This window comes from Rattus norvegicus, chromosome 3, assembly GCF_036323735.1.
Source record: "Rattus norvegicus strain BN/NHsdMcwi chromosome 3, GRCr8, whole genome shotgun sequence".
Lineage (NCBI taxonomy): Eukaryota > Metazoa > Chordata > Mammalia > Rodentia > Muridae > Rattus > Rattus norvegicus.
In genome coordinates, this window is record NC_086021.1 from 184,668,708 (window position 1) to 184,685,992 (window position 17,285).

Consider the following 17,285-nt stretch of genomic DNA (forward strand, 5'->3'; position numbering starts at 1 on the left):
ATGAGAAAAGGGAAGTTGAGAGATGAAAAGTACAACATATGTGATTAGAATATTAAAGTTATCCAGTGAAATGGAGCTGAATCCTGGGTTCAAGGTTATTAAATTTAATAAAGGAAGTAATGATCTTGTGCCAAGATTCCACCAAACTAAATTAGCTCCAGCCATTTAGAAAAAACTTTTAATCCCAGGAGACAGGAATACATGTCTCTAAAAACATAAACTTGGTATTCTGTGGACTACCCGATCCAAGCGACATTCTCTTTAAGTTTCATTTTTAAAAAATCCTTGAAGTAGAAACGAATTGTTTAAATTTGTTTCTAAGGCTCATTGTTATTGTTAAAATAAAATATAGTAACAATAGCAACTTAGAAAAGAAAATATAATTTAAGATCACAGTTCCTGGCTATATCCAATTATTGGATGATGTCACAGGTTCAGGAGCTTGATACAAGAGTACACAGCTATCCAAAGACAAGAGAGAGATTGCTTAAATTATGTGGGCTAATGAACAGTTCTCTTTCTGAAATCTTTCACAACCAGGGCGCGTCCCTAGGAAATGGAAGCACTCACCTTAGTGAGTGTATTCACCTCAAGAAATACAATTATGACAATATCCCAAAGATATAGTCACATGCTAACCTGATTCAAATGATCCCTGCTTGAGACTTTCCTTCCTGTGATGCCAGATTGTGCCAAGTTGACAATTATAAGGATCCATCACATCCTCTTCATTTCTATGGTAGTTGAGACAAACTAACAAGTCTTCTGGGCTTTGAACAAACCAAAGCACTTGTGCATGATTGGGGGAATGTGAGAAGATCACACCCTATACAAAATGGGATGGTAGGGGTTGGGGATTTAGCTCAGTGTTAGAGCACTGGCCTAGCAAGCACAAGGCCCTGGGTTCAGTCCCCAGTTCTGAAAAAAATGAAAAAAGAAAAAACAAACAAACAAAATGGTATGGTGACAGCCTTAGGGTAACCAATAAAAGAATTAACAAGGAAGCCCATAATTCCACTTACAGAAGAACTGAACACCAGGTTCACCAAACCCATATTTTCAAGACATGTGAGGTGAAACAGCCAGATTTCATTAGAGAATTGAAGAAGTAAGGAATGCAAGATTTATACAGAGAACATAGTATCAGTAAGCACATCTGCCATAATATGGATGAACATTCAAATCCCTCAGTTGTTTTTCTATTATTTGCAATAGGAAATGTCTACAGTGTGTAATACTCACAACGTAAGTTCGAACACTGTATAAAGAGGATCTAAAATTTTGTCTCTCAGTCTCAACATCTTACATGCCTTAATAACCCACATCACAGTAAAAACACACACACACACACACACACACACACAAACACACACAAAATATTTTATTAAAAATTCATCTTATTTCTTTTACATTATCTAGCATCTTTAGATAATCTCCTTGGATGACATTCTTGAAGTATTTGGTACCTGAAGAACCACAGAACATTAAAAAATATGTACATATCCACAACAATCAATGGTATGGATTTTCAAATGAAGGATACACACACACACACACACACACACACACACATACACACGCACATACAAACCAAGCCCACAAGGACACATGCACACACAGATCTGTATTTAATATGCATAAATCATCTCATTGCCTGGGCCACTCCCAAACTTGCACATTGCTAACATACCCCTCTGTGACAGTTCTGATTGATTGCTTAGTAAAATCTTTATCACATCTTTGCTACTCAAAACCGACTTGGGGCAACACCGCTGAGGCTCCTCCTCCCTGGCACTTACATGGAGGGTACTCTGTCTTTCTCAGCTCTCAAGCCTGCATCCAATTCGTTTCCTGGTTTGGTGATCCTCCTTGCTCTTGAATTCAAAAGTGATCCCTCTGTCGTTGCCTAGACATTGGCACCTTATAATTCCACCAATAAGAACATGCTGGGGATAGGGAGTCTCAGGTCTCAAATGCAGGATTCTCATGTAATTTGGGAACCAATTTAGCACTAGAGGACATTACAACCAATCCACACCAATTGGGAAGAAGCAACAAAGAAACAAGCCCGAGCCCCAAGAATACCCCACTTTTTTAGTCAACCTCCTTTAATCATCTGGTGAAACTAAGTTCACGTTCCGAAGCAGACAGGAGTTGTGGACTTCCCTTTGGTGGCCACCTTCCTTTACTCATCTTTTGTTTTTGAAAACATAATGACGGTCTCTAATAATGCCCCGGCTATTTATCTTGTGCTCCTCAAAACACAACACGAGTACTCTAATATCAAATAACAAACGAATATCATTGACTAAACTGTAACACCCACATCCTAAAACAGTTGACATTTAATCTACATAAGCATCTACCCCTTTGAGTTCATTTTCTGTCCATGATCCAGGAGCAGCATTATTACAATAAATCCCTGCCATTTTCATCACCTGTGTTTGAGTTGTGTTGTATTTGAGAGAACCCTATTGCACAAAGGCTTTTCCACATTGTTTACACTCATATCTTTACAGCATGATTATTTTCATGATGATAAAGACTTTAGAAATGTGCAAAGGCTTTAGCATATTCAATGCCTTCATAGCTTTTTTTTTTTGCCCTGATGATGATATGTGAGAATTGAAAAGACCTCCCCATATTAAATCTATTCACATAGTTACTATCTGATACGGATCGTTTCATGTTGGTGAAATCTATAGAAATACATGATTGTTTTACCAGGCTAAATGCACTCACAAGGTTTCATTAAATACACTCAAAGCATTTTTCTAAATTATGATTTATTTTTTGCCTTTGAATATGACTGATATGCGAAGGTGTTACCACTTTGCTTACATTCATAGGGTGTCCCTCTTGTTTGTCTTCTTTTATGTATTTGAACGATGATTGCTCATTCAAACAGAGAGGCATAATAACACTGATTATATTATTGGGTTTCTATTGAGTATGTCTTCTTTTATTTACTTGCAAAGTACTATGATTTGCAAAAGGCATGCCACATTTCTTACATTCATAGGGTTCCTATGCATGGTGAATTATGTTATGGGCTAGGAAATGACTGTTTTGGGAAAGATTTTACCACAGTAGTTACAGTCCAAGCATTTTTCTCTAGTACATATTCAGTTATACAATTGAAGATGCTTGGGATGTCTAAGGCTTAGGAACATTTAAGACATTCATTGGGTTTCTCTGCCGTGATTGTTTATGTATTTGGAGGTCACTGCTTTGTGAGAATGTTATAAAACCACACTGGATGCGTTCAAAAAAGTTTCTCTCCTGTATGTGTACTTTTAAGATTTTAGAGACCACTGCTTTGTGAAAAAGCTCTGGCACATTGGTTACAGTTAAAGGGTTTCATTCCTGCATGGTTTCTGTTGTCTTTGTAGATGACTCTTTTTGTGCAAAGGCTGTAGCATATTTGTTCCATTCACAGGGTTTCTCTCCAGTATGTCTTCGTTTTTATTCTTAGAGATTACTACTTCCTGCAAAGGCTTTCCCATATTGGTTACATTCATAGGGTTTCTCTCCTGTATGCATTCTTTTATATTTTTGGTGATCACCACTTTTTACAAAGGGTTTACAACATTGGTTAATATATAAGGTTTTTCTCAATTATATGTTCTTTAATGTCTTTTGAGATTACTCCTTTGTGCAAAGGCTTTGCCACATTGGTTACGTTCATATGGTTTCTCTCCTGTATGTGTTCTTATATGGGTTTGGAGATTACTGCTTCCTGCAAAGGCTTTACAACATTGATTACATTCTTAGGGTTTCTCTGCTCTGTGTGTTCTTTTATGATTTTGAAGAGTGCTGCTGTCTGTAAATGCTTTACAACATTGAGTACATTCATAAGGTTTCTCTCCTGTGTGTGTTCTTTTATGTTTTTAGAGAGTACTGCTGTCTGCCAAGGCTTTGCCACATTGGTTACATTCATAGGGTTTGTCTCCTGTATGAGTTCTTATATGTATTTGAAGATTATTTCTTCGTGCAAAGGCTTTGCAACATTGGTTACATTCATAGGGTTTGTCTCTTGTATGAGTTCTTATATGTATTTGGAGAGTACTGCTGCGTGCAAAGGCTTTACCACATTGATTACATTCACAGAGTTTCTCTCCTGCATGTGTTCCTTTATGATTTTGGAGAGCACTGCTTCTTACAAAGTCTTTACAACATTGGTTACATTCAGCAGGTTCTTCTCCATTATGTGTCCTTTTATGTCTTTTGAGATTATTACTCTGTACAAAAGCTTTACCACATAGGTTACCTTCATAGGGCTTCTCTCCATTATGCCTTTGGGTATGACTCTGAACTGCAAAGCCATTACCATACTGAATAAAATCAAAAGTCTGCTTTCCAGGAAAACTTCTTTCATACCTGCAAATACAATTGACACATGTAAATTTTTTCTCACATTGATTATATTCATGAATCTTTTTTTTTTTTCGGAGCTGGGGACTGAACTCAGGGCCTTGTGCTCACTAGGCAAGCGCTCTACCTATGAGCTAAATCCACAACCCCCTCATGAATCTTTTTATATCTATGAATTCATTTCAAATTTTGTTTAAGTGTAAGGAGCAAAATGATCTTAACATAATATCAGTCTGTTTATATTCAAAGGTGTTGCCTTATATGTCTTGAACGGTTGAAGACACATGGAATAGGAAGAGAATTGGTTACAGGACTCATATTTATTCTATAATTTTTCTACTAAGATTGTTAACATATTTGAAGAAAACTCTATGAACTCAGAGCGTTTGTAGTCTGGCTGTGAACATAAATTTTGCTATCTTTGAGGAATACTACATTTGCAACATGAGCCAATACAAAGAGGAATATTTCTATAACCCTAATCTCATGATGTGATTCAGCACTTTGAATGTGTAAATGTCACCAATCATAGTCAAAAACTAAATATTTATCAACTTTTCCCACATTAAGAAACTCTCCTCAAAGTGGTATCTACTGTACATCTTCTAATTGTTCTGGAAAAGAGAGAGGTATGTTGCTTCTTTCAGTATCACTATGCTCTCCTGGCTTGCATTCATAGGGACATATGACATCCATAGCAAAAGAAGAATAATGCACTACATTCAACACATAACAAAATAAATTTCTATATTACATTTACAAAATTTCAATTTGTTTTCCTCAGAGAGATGTGGTACAGGGTTTAAGGTTTCTCCACAAAACCATTCTTGAATCACTAAAACTGTCCATATCATTAAATTTAGCCATGCTGTTACAGAATAAGGTTCACCACAATTTACTATGGACTATTTGCTTATTAAAAGGGTGTAGACATATAATGATGACCTAATCAATATTTGATGCAGTGTGTATTTTACCCAGTTGCTTTTCTTTAAAACTTGCTACACATATGAAACTTTCTTGGGAGGTATTATCTTATCATCTTTCATGTGACAATTACCTTCCATGTCTTCTAGAACTTTTACAGTATCCTTCAGTAGTATTGTCTTCTCAAATGTAGCCTAAAAATAGTATCAGAGAAATTATGTTAAATTATTGGAATTAGGCAACATTTAAATTACTATCTGTAGTGAACTTTAGAACCATAACTGATTTACTCACTTCATTCTTCCTCATTTTTAAGTGAAATAAAAAAAAAATCAGGGTTAGGGATTTAGCTCAGTTGTAGAGCGCTTGTCTATCAAGCGCAAGGCCCTGGGTTCGGTCCCCAGCTCTCAAAAACAAACAAACAAACAAAAAACCAAACAAACAAACAAAAAAAACAGATCAAATATTAAACAAAACCAGCTGTGCCTATATTTTACAAAGTGAATGATAAATTCTCTTGAATTACCTATAGCGCTGAGATTCCTATCGGTCTCCAGCATTACACCGTGGTAAAGACTCTTCTGAGAAGGATTCAGCAATGCCCACTCTTCCTGAGTGAAGTTCACATGCACATCATCATTGGTCAGTACATCCTAAAAGATACAATACATGTGTACATGATACAGCATGATACCACCTTCCAGTCTCCATTTGTGCCCACAGCTGGAGCTGTCCCAAAGAACTGCATATTCAAAACTGGTCTTCAGGGGTGGTCTATCAGGAGCACTCTCACTGCTAACCCCACTTTCTCTCCACTGACTGTCCAAAGGGAGAAATACCTGGACCTCCCAAGGCCCAGGATCTATAGAGCAACCTGGGATGGTACTCTTATGGTCTGCATCTGGTCCCAGAGCTGAGCCTGTCCTATTGCTCTATAGACCAAAATCCTCACCACACGGAGGTGGTCTCTTAGGAGTGCTCTCATTGCCAATCACTCGGGGTGGAACACACATTTGCTCCACAGTTGTTAAAGGAGAGATAAGCTTGGAACAATCTTGGCAATGGAGTGGTGGGGAGGCCTGGGAGAGGACACACTTGATCTCTATCTGTGCCCAGTGCTAAGGGTGTGTCATAGCCCTCCAGACCCAAAACAAGGCCAGAGAGTACTGGTCTCCCAGGAGCATTCTCATTCCTAGGATCAGAGGCATATGAGTCTGCAGGAGGAACAAGCTATTGTCAGAAACAGCAAGATCAACTAACATTAGCAATAACTGGATGGCAGTAGGCAAGCATATGAAGCGAAGCATCAGAAATCAACACTAATTGTCATCATCACAACGCAGTTCTCTCACCACAACAAGCAATGGGTATATCAACATACCAGCAAAGCAAGATTTGGATTGAAAATCACATCTCATGGTCATGATAGAGGATTTTAAGCAGGACATAATTACCTCCTTTACAGCATTACAGAACACATGTAAATAAGTAGTTGCCTTAGGGAGGAAACAATAAAATCCCCTAAAGATTTACATTAAAAAACTACAAAAGAGTGGAAGAAACTAAACAGAGACATCTAGGATCTAAAATTGTTAATAGGAAAAATAAGGAAGCCACAAGGAGAGACAAACATGAAGATAGGAAACATAGGCAAAAGATCAGGAGTAATACGTAAGCATCACCAATAAAATATAAGGGTTTGAGAAAGAATCTCAGGGGCAGAAGACACCATAGAAAACATTGACACAACAGTTAAAGAGAATGCAAAAAAAAAAACCCAAAAAACTTCTTAGTCAAAACTTCCAGGAAATCCAGAACAGAACAATGTTGTGAGAAGAGCAAACTTAAGGTTAGTAGATATAGAGGATAATAAAGATGTCAAACTTAAAAAGCAAATATCTTCAAATTTTTTGTGAAGTAAACTTCCCTAACTTAATGAAAGAGATGCCCATGAACATAAAAGAAGCCCACAGATTCAAAATAGACTGGACGATAATAAAATTTCCTCGCATCACACACATTATTTAATGTCTGCTTCCTGCTATATGGATTATGTTACAAGATGTGGAATTTGTACTATTTACAGACCCAGCAGTATGAGCACATGAGAAATTTGCATCTCAGAAGCTCCTTTTGTAAGTAAGAATTGAATTTCTGTGAATCATTCCATTGGCTAGAGGTAATAGAAAGGTAAAAGGATTCAAATGAACTACTTCTGAAGGAACCCTATTACCCCTTTTCTACTAATTTCTAAACATGACAAAATTAGTCAAACAAAACTGAATGTAGCACATTCAGAAATTCAAGAACTCACAAAACGACATAGGAAAGATAGTTCATCACACAGACTTGTGGGCACTCCTGAGACTGCAAGGCAGGAGAGACTGCCAACTCTCCCTACCATTGCCCACATCCCTGGTCTAAGAGGAAACTGTATAGGGCCTCTGGGAACAGGAAGATAGGCACAATCAAGCTGCTGTAAACTGCAGTCCAGACTGTGTCCTGATCTGAAAACACCCGGTCAAGCAGCTCCCTGTGCCCAAATCCTGTGGGAGGGAGAGCTATAGCTTCAGAGGGGCAGACACACCTGGGAAACCGGAGGAGACTACTCTCTGCCCACATTTCTGACTCTAGAGGAATTTGCTTAGTTCCATCTGGTTGCCCTGTGCACAGAGATCCTGGAGGAGGAGGAGGAGGCCCTGTTGACTGATGCCCTCACTGAGAGTTCAAACACAGCCCCGAGGAACACTTCAGACCCAAGACTAGAGGTAAGAACAACTTTTCTGTTCCAAGGAACCTGCCTGGTGGACTCATGACACACGCCCACAGGAACAGCTGAAAGCCAGTTTACAGGAAAGACTACACTCCTCAAAGCAGAACACTCTGTTACCATCACTGGCTGAAAGAAAACAGGAAAACAGGACTCTTGACACACAGGCCTATAGGACGGGTCAAGTCTCTCTCAGAAATAGCAGAACAACTTAATACCAGAGACAACTGGATGTTGACAGGTAACTGAAGGAACCCAAACAAGAGGAATCAAGAATACATGGCATCATGGGAGCCCAATCCTCCCACCAAAGAAAACACTGGATATCCAAACACACCAGAAAAGCACGATCTAGATTTAAAATCACATTTGATCACGATGATGGAGGACTTCAAGAAAGACATAAAGAACTGCCTTAGAGAAATGCAGGAAAACACAAATAAACAAGTTGAAGCCCTTAGAGAGGAAAAACAAAAATCCATGAAAGAATTACAGGAAAACACAATCAAACAGGTGAAGGAATTGAAAATGGAAATAGAAAAAAAATGTAGAAAGCACAAAGGGATACAACCCTGGATATATAAAAAAAAGAAAGAGACAAGGAGCTGTAGATACAAGCATAAAACAGAAAACAAGAGAAAGAAGAGAGCATTTTAGGAGCAGAAGATTCCATAGAAATCATTGACAGAACAGTGAGAGATAATGTAAAAGGGAAAAAACTACTTGCCCAAAATATACTGGAAATCCAGCACACAATGAGAAGATCAAACCTATAGATAAAAGGTATAGAAGAGAGTGAAGACTCCCAGCTCAAAGAACCAAATATCTTGAACAAAATCACAGAAGAAAACTTCACTAACCTAAAGAAAGAGATGCCCATAAACATAAAAGAAGCCTACAGAACTCCAAACAGTTTGGACCAGAAAAGAATCTCCTCCTGTTACATTACAGTCATTAACACCAAATGCACAAAACAAAGAAAGAATATTAAAAGCTGTAAGGGAAACAGGTCAAGTAATGTAAAAAGGCAGACCTATCAGAATTACACCAGACTTCTACCAGAGACTATGAAACCCAGAAGATCCTGGAAAGATGTCATACAGACAATAACAGAACACAAGTGCCAGTCCAGGTTACTGTACCCAGCAAAACTCTCAATTAACATGGATGGAGAAACCAAGATATTACATGAGAAAATCAAATTCACACAATATCTTTTTACAAATCGAGCCATACAAAGGATAATAAATGGTAAAGCCCAACATAAAGGAGGCAAGCTACACCCTAGAAAAAGCAAGAAACTAATTGTCTTGCAACAGAAAAAAGAGAAGACAAGTACACGAACATAATCTCACATCCAAATATGAATATATCAGGAAGCAACAATCACTACTCCTTAATATCTCTCAACATCAATGGACTCAATTCCCCAATAAAAAGACACAGACTAAGAAACTGGATATGTAATGAGGATCCAGCACTTTGCTGCCTACAGGAAACACACCTCAGAAACAAAGACAGATACTACCTCAGTGTGAAAGTCTGGAAAACAACTTTCCAAGGAAATGGTCTGAAGAAGCAAGCTGAAGTAGCCATTCTAATATCGAATGAAATCAATTTTCAAGAAAAAGTCATCAAAAAAGGTAAGGAAGCACAAGGCCCTGGGTTTGTTACCTAGCTCCGAAAAAAAAATATATCAAGTATTAAACAAAACCAGCTGTGCCTATGTTTTGCAAAGTGAATGATAAATTCATTGAATTACCTAGAGTGCTGAGATTCCTACAGGTCTCCAGCATTACACATTGGTAGAGACTCTTCTGAGAAGGATTCAGCAATGCCCACTCTTCCTGAGTGAAGTTCACATGCACATCATGATAGGTCAGGACATCCTAAAAGATACAATACATGTGTACATGATACAGTATGATACCGCCTTCCAGTTTCCATTTGGTCTGCATCTGCTTCCAGAGCTGAGGCTGTCCTATTGCTTTCTAGACCAAAAACCTTACCACATTGAGATTTTCAATTTTCAAGCGAAAATCATCAAAAAAGATAAGGAAGGACACTTCATATTCACCAAAGGAAAAATCCCCCATGATGAACTCTCAGTCCTAAATATCTATGCTCCAAATACAAGGGCAGCTATATACATAAAAGAAACCTTACCAAAGCTGAAAGCACAACTTGCACCTCACACAAGAATATTAGGAGATTTCAACACCCCACTCTCACCAATGGATAGATCATGGAAAAAGAAATTAAACAGAGACATAGTAGACTAAAAGAAGTCATGAACCAAATCGACTTAAACAGACATTTATACAACATTCTATCCTAAACAAAAAGATATACCTCCTTCTCACCGCCTCATGCTACTTTCTCCAAAACTGACTGTATAATCAGGCACAAAACAGGCCTCAACAAATACAGAAAGGTAGAAATAATCCCACATGTCCTATTAGAACACCACAGCTAAAGCTGTTCTTCAATAACAACAGGGAAAGAACTCCCCATATACAGGGAAGTTGAACAAGGCTCTACTCAATGATAACCTGGTCAAGGAAGAAATAAAGAAAGAAATTATAGATTTCTTAGAATTTAATGAACATGAAGGTACAACATACCCAAACTTATATATAGGACACAATGAAAGCTGTGCTAAGAGAAAAACTCATAGCTCTGAGTGCCTGCAGAAAGAAAGAGGAGAGAGCATATGTCAGCAGCTTGACCGCACATCGAAAAGCTCTAGAAGAAAAAGAAGCAAATACACCCAGGAGGAGTAGAAGGCAGGAAATAATCAAACTCAGAGCTGAAATCAACAAAGTAGAAACAAAAAGGACTATACAAAGAAGCAACAGAACCAAAACCTGGTTCTTTGAGAAAATCAACAAGATAGATAAACCCATAGCAAGACTAACCAGAGAAGAGAGAGAGTGTGTCCAAATTTACAAAATCAGAAACGAAAAGGGAGACATAACAACAGAATCAGAGGAAATTCAAAAAATCATCAGATCCTACTACAAAAGCCTATATTCAACAAAACTGGAAAATCTGGACAATTTCCTAGACAGATATCAGGAAACGAAGCTAAATCAGGAACCAATAAACCATTTAAACAACCCATTAACTGCTAAAGAATTAGAAGCAGTCATTAAAGTCTCCCAATGAAAAAAAAGCCCAGGTCCAGATGGGTTCAGTGCAGAATTCTATCAGACCTTCCTAGAAGACCTCATACCAATACTATCCAACTACTCCCCAAAATTGAAATAGACGAAGTGCTACCAAATTCCTTGTATGAAGGCACAATTACTCTTATACCTAAACCACACAAAGACAAAAAGGAAAGAGAACTTCAGACCGATTTCTGTTATGAATATTGACGCAAAAATACTCAATGAAATTCTGGCAAACAGAATCCAAGAGGACATGAAAACACTCATCCATCATGATCAAGTAGGCTTCATGCCAGATATCCAGGGATGGTTTAATATACGGAAAACCATCAATGTAGTCCATTATATAAACAAACTTAAAGATAAAAATTACATGATCATTTTATCAGATGCTGAGAAAACAGTTGACAAAATTCGACAACCCTTCATGATAAAAGTCCAGGAAAGAAAAGGAATTTTAGGCAAGTATAGAAACATAGTGAAAGCTATAAAAAGCAAAGTGGTAGCTAACATTAAAGTAAATGGAGAGAAACTTGAAGCAATCCCACTAAAATCAGGGACTAGACAAGGCTGCCCACGCTGTTCCTACTTATTCAATATAGTTCTTGAAGTCCTAGCCAGAGCAATTAGACAGCGAAAGGAGATCAATGTGATACAGATTGGAAAGGAAGAAGTTAAAATGTCACTATTTGAGTGATCCCAAAGTTCCTCCAGAGAACTACTAAAACTGATAAACACCTCCAGCAAAATGGCTGGGTACAAAATTTACTCAAATAAATCAGAAGCCTTCCTCTACACAAAAGAGAAACAAGGTGAGAAAGAAATTAGGGAAAAAGACACCTTTCATAATAGTAACAAATAATATAAGATGCCTCGATGTGACTTTAACCAAGCAGGTGAAAGATCTGTATGATAAGAACTTCAAACCTCTAAAGAAATTGAAGAAGATCTCAGAAGATGGAAAGATCTCCTATGCTCATGGATTGGCAGGATAAATATAGTAAACGTGGCCATTTTACCAAAAGCGATCTACAGATTCAATGCAATTCCCATCAAAATTCCAATGCAATTCTTCAGAGAGTTAGACATAACAATTTGTAAATTCATCTGGAATAAGAATAAACCCAGGACACCTAAAACTATCCTCAACAATAAAAGGACTTCTGGGGGAATCACTATCCCTGAACTCAAGCAGTATTACAGATCAGTAGTGATAAAAACTGTATGGTATTGGTAAAGAGACAGGCAGATAGACCAGTAGAATAGAACTGAAGACACAGAAAGGAGCCCCCACACCTTGGTCATTTGATTTTTGATAACGGAGCCAAAACAATCCAATGGAAAAAAAGATAGCCTTTTCAGCACACAGTGCTGGTTCAACTGGAGGTCAGCCTGTAGAAGAATGCAGATTGATCCATTTTTCTCACCCTGTAGAAAACTTAAGTCCAAGTCCATCAAGGACCTCCACAGCAAGCCAGATACACTCAAACTAATAGAAGAAAAAGTGGGGAAGAGTCTCGAACACATGGGCACTGGAGGAAATTTCCTGAACAAAACACCAAAGGCTTATGCTCTTAGATCAAGAATTGACAAATGGGATCGCATAAAACTGTAAAACTTCTGTAATGCAAAGGACACTGCTGTTAGGACAAAACAGCAATCAACAGATTGGGAAAAGATCTTTACCAATCCTCAATCCTACATTAACTCATGAAGTTAAACTGCAGGGAGACAAATAACCTATTAATAATGGGGTTCAGAGCTAAACAAAGAATTCACAGTTGAGGAATGGAGAATGGCTGAGAAGCACCTAAAGAAATGTTCAACAGCTTTAGTCATAAGGGAAATGCCAATCAAAACAACCTTAAGATTCCACCTTGAACCTGTCAGAATGGCTAAGATGAAAAACTCCAGAGACAGCAGATGTTGGCGAGGATTTGGGGAAAGAGGAACACTCCTCCATTGATGGTGGGACTGAAGACTGGTACAACCACTCTGGAAATCAGTCTGGAGGTATCTCAGAAAATTGGACACTGCACTACCTGAGGACCCAGCTATACCTCTCTTGGGCATATACCCAAAAAAATGCCCTAACATATAACAAAGAAACATGCTCCACTATGTTCATAGCAACCTTATTTATATTAGTCAGAAGCTGGAAAGGGCCCAGATGCCCTTGAAGAGAAGAATGGATACAAAAATGTGGTCCATCTACACAATGGAATATTACTCAGCTATCAAAAACAATGACTTTATGAGATTCGTAGGCAAATGGATGGCACTGGAAAATATCACCCTGAGTGAGGTAACCCAATCACAGAAAAACACATGGTATGCACTCACTGATAAGTGGTTACTAGCCCAAATTCTCGAACTATCATAGACGCATAGAACACATGAAAATCAGAAGGATGATCAAAATGCATATTGTGCAGCCTTATCTGTGACAGCCAAGAATAATCATGACCTTAAAACTTGTTGAGACAGGAAGCAGGGAAGAGACAAGAGCCACACCAAGGAAGTGGTCAGAATGATAATGATAAAAGAGAAAGATCAGTTACCAAATATTTGGATTACATAAGGAATTGAATCTGGGAGAATTGCATCCTAACCCTTGGGGTAAAGGAGGAGGTATGCCAGCACTATTCTGTGACAGTTAGGGAGTGAGTTCTGATTAGAGAATCAGAAGGTCAGGTTTGCATTGACTTGATAAATAGGGCTCCCAAGCCATTTGTCCCAGGAATTCAGACTTAACACTATGGAAAAGAAGAACGAAATGAATTAATTATATTCTCAAATACTATTTGTCAAATTCAAAACACACTGTATGGTCCGATATTTTTCAAGGACTGATGTGTGAACTAGAGCACACCAAGTATTATATCTTTTCTCTAACATTTTGTATTTTCAAAGAGGAATAATAACTTTCCTGGTTAGGCACATCCACACTTTGTCTAGATCTTCTTTTTTTCGAACTAGTGGAAATACAGAAATTTAGTTCATACATTTAAGTTCAGTTTCGTTTTTAAGTTCACCTTTGCTCTGATCTGGAAAGCGCCCCAAGATGACCAGTCTGGAAATTTACTGATTGTCTAAAATCACTTGCCTACTCATGGTTAATGAGAACAAGTTCCAAAGCAGAAATGCCTCGCCTTCTTTATTCCTCCTCCTTTTTTGGGCTGTGATTATACCAGCTCCAAAGTTGTCAGAGAAGTACATTCTTAACAACACAGGTTCCTCATAATTTGTAGTTCTCAAATCCCTAAAACAAGGAGGTTAGGCAACACTCATTCATGTGTTCTTTTTCTCCTTAATGACAAGATAAACAACAGCATGAAAAGAGTTTAGGACAGTGTTCTGACCACTGGTCAGTAGAGGCTTGATTAGGTATTCAAATCAATCATAACTGTATGACATCAAGAAAGCCTGAGCTACAACGATGTTGCTCGAAAAAGGAAGATATAAATTCCCTTTGGAAGAAAGAATGAAATTCTTAATTCTTGGGAAACAAGAACTGGAATATAGCATCTGTGGATAAATAATGAAAATTATAAAGCAATAATCAAAATTGACTTCATACAAAGGTGAACACAAGTGACTTTGAAAAACATAGAAGGAATGGCATTAATAAGATAGTTTTTATCCTTGTCTGTATGTGAAATGTTAACTGATGAGATCTATATCATGACACAACAAGCTACAGACGGTGGCATCTGCTATACAATTTGGGGATGATTTAAGTTTGTAAACAAAGATTCCACATATCTGTATATTACAGGTCCTAAAATAGGAATTTATCATGCACTGTTTCAAGCTGATCTTCCAAAATTAAATATCCAGCAATCTACTTTTTAAATTACATGTATTATTTAGTATGTGATGTGAAATTACAAATTTTTCACCCTGCCTGAATCAGATACTTCTCCAGAACGGCGACTGCTATAGTAGACTCCCTTCAACTTTGGTCGTTGATCTAGCTATTTCCCGTCCTTTTTCATCTGACAGTTAACAGAGTACACAATTCCCCTGGTTCTCATGTGGAGGTAGAAGAAATGGACTGTTCATTATATGACTCAAATGAGCAAGTATAAAACACCATTTTGCTTCATTCCTTTAACTCAAGAATTTAGGCATTTCCAGCAAAAGAATGCAAGGTCTTGGGGAGCAATTGACCAAGATCAAGGCTACCTGAGTCTGAGGCTAGTCTAAGACTACATTGTCTGAGAATCATTTCTATAAAGAGCAGAAGATGCAGCTCTCTCAGAGCTAATATATACCAGAAAGAAATCACTTCCCATATAATTGAAATATCAAGAAGCAAAGGTCTTTTTAATGATACCATGGGCTCCGTTCGGTGTAATGCAAAATGGGGAGCTAGGCAAAAAACAGTGTTTTGGATTCCACATATGCAGCGATGGATGATTTTCTATCCAGAAAAGGCCTCAGGTTGTTGAAATACAGTTTAAATAAGGACTGCAGGTCCTACCTAGGCAGCTAGCAGATAGATTTACATAGCAAAGATCCACAGAATCAGTTCTTAAGTGCATGTGAGTCCTGAAATAGTAGTTTCTTTTCCTGTTATTGAGTCCTGATTTGGAGGTCCAGAGGATGACAAAGCTAGGAAAGTTAGAAGGTAGAATGTTCAGCAGCTGTGGTGGTTAGATCATTCACAAGCTGTGTCTCATACCAAGTAAGCTTCTGAAGAGTAGCGTCTTTTATAGGGAATAAGTAGGACCAAGTGGAAATTTTTATGAAGCAATCAGTAACTCATACAATGGTACAAACTAAGGAGAAGTCTAATAAAACAGTGCTGCACAAAGTGAACCCTAAGTATCCAAAACACGTCCTTAGCCAAGTCCATAGTTGACTTGGAACTGATAATCATATCCATATGGCAGACTAGGCCTCAATGTTCTTTGTGTCACCTTGAGCATGTTGTTAGGGTCCTGTTCTTTGATACCATCATGGGCCTTATCGCTGAGTGTAAACAAGATTTGTCCCCCTTTTTATGGTTTGTAGACAAATATCTGAAAAATCCTGCTAAACAAACATATATACTACTATCCTAATCTTAAAGAGGACTGCTTAGCATACTCCATACCTGTGAGGTGTTTATAAGCAGTTCTACCTCAGCTACATTCTACTTAGTGTCACTTATTATAGCCTAAGCGTTGGTAAATCATTACATTCTCAATTCTACTCATGTACTACACAGCTTATAATTAGAGTACTACACAACACACGAGATATTTAACAGTCTCCAAAATTCAACTCAAATGGACCTTGTAACTGTTAACTACGAATGTCAGAACTTTTAGAATATAGTTTAAAACCCGGCGTTTCAGGGTTGATATCCTGCCAAGTATATTTCTCAACACAAGAGGCCACCATAACGATTTCGGAGAAATGCAGGTTCCATAATAAAGTAAATCAGTATCCAACCTCTGGTAGAAGGAAAGACTGCCACGGACCTCACAAGTGGCTGCATTAGTTCTGGCTGCCACTTTCCCTGCAGCCACTGGGAGGAACCATTACACATGTATCCTTTGCTAAGCAGCTTCTCCTCCTGTTTGTGGACTTGATCTTGCACTTACCATGTCGGGCGTTCTGACCTCCTCTCACAGCACCCTGAAGAGTGACTCAGCATGTACCACCAGAAAGCACTCAGAGGGGCTGAGTTCCCAAAGGAAGTTGCTGACCTTGTACCTGGAAGAGCCACCTCCTCAGCTGACTGCTAACTCCCTCTCGAGGTGCTGATTGGCTAGTGAATTTTGAGTGACATCAGCCTTATCCTTAGGGTTCGAGGGTTTTAAAGAGACACAGCATAGTGATTCCAGCCTAAGCCAATGTTTTGCAATACCTGCAGATCGGAATTTCAGCAGCACAACCGCTTTTCTTCCAATAGCTTACCTGTCTGTCCTCCAGTCAATCTCGCTTGTTCTCTTGTTCCTGGTTTTGTTCCCAGCAGTTAATCCATGCAAATAGGAAGGAATGATTTGACCTCTATCTACACTTAGAAGAGTGAGACCCCAGACAGAAAT

At 38.2% G+C, this 17,285-nt stretch overlaps 1 long non-coding RNA gene across 1 annotated transcript; it reads right to left on the bottom strand.

Annotated features, from left to right (window-relative positions):
- Nucleotides 1–403: 403 nt before the first annotated feature.
- On the bottom strand, nt 404–16,992 carry Zfp931l2 (zinc finger protein 931 like 2). The gene is made up of 4 exons (XR_005502842.2): nt 16,839–16,992; nt 5,828–5,954; nt 5,435–5,495; nt 404–4,380 (listed from the first exon to the last, which is right to left on the bottom strand). It is a non-coding gene; the product is annotated as a zinc finger protein 931 like 2 (long non-coding RNA).
- Between the last annotated feature and the right edge of the window lie 293 nt (nt 16,993–17,285).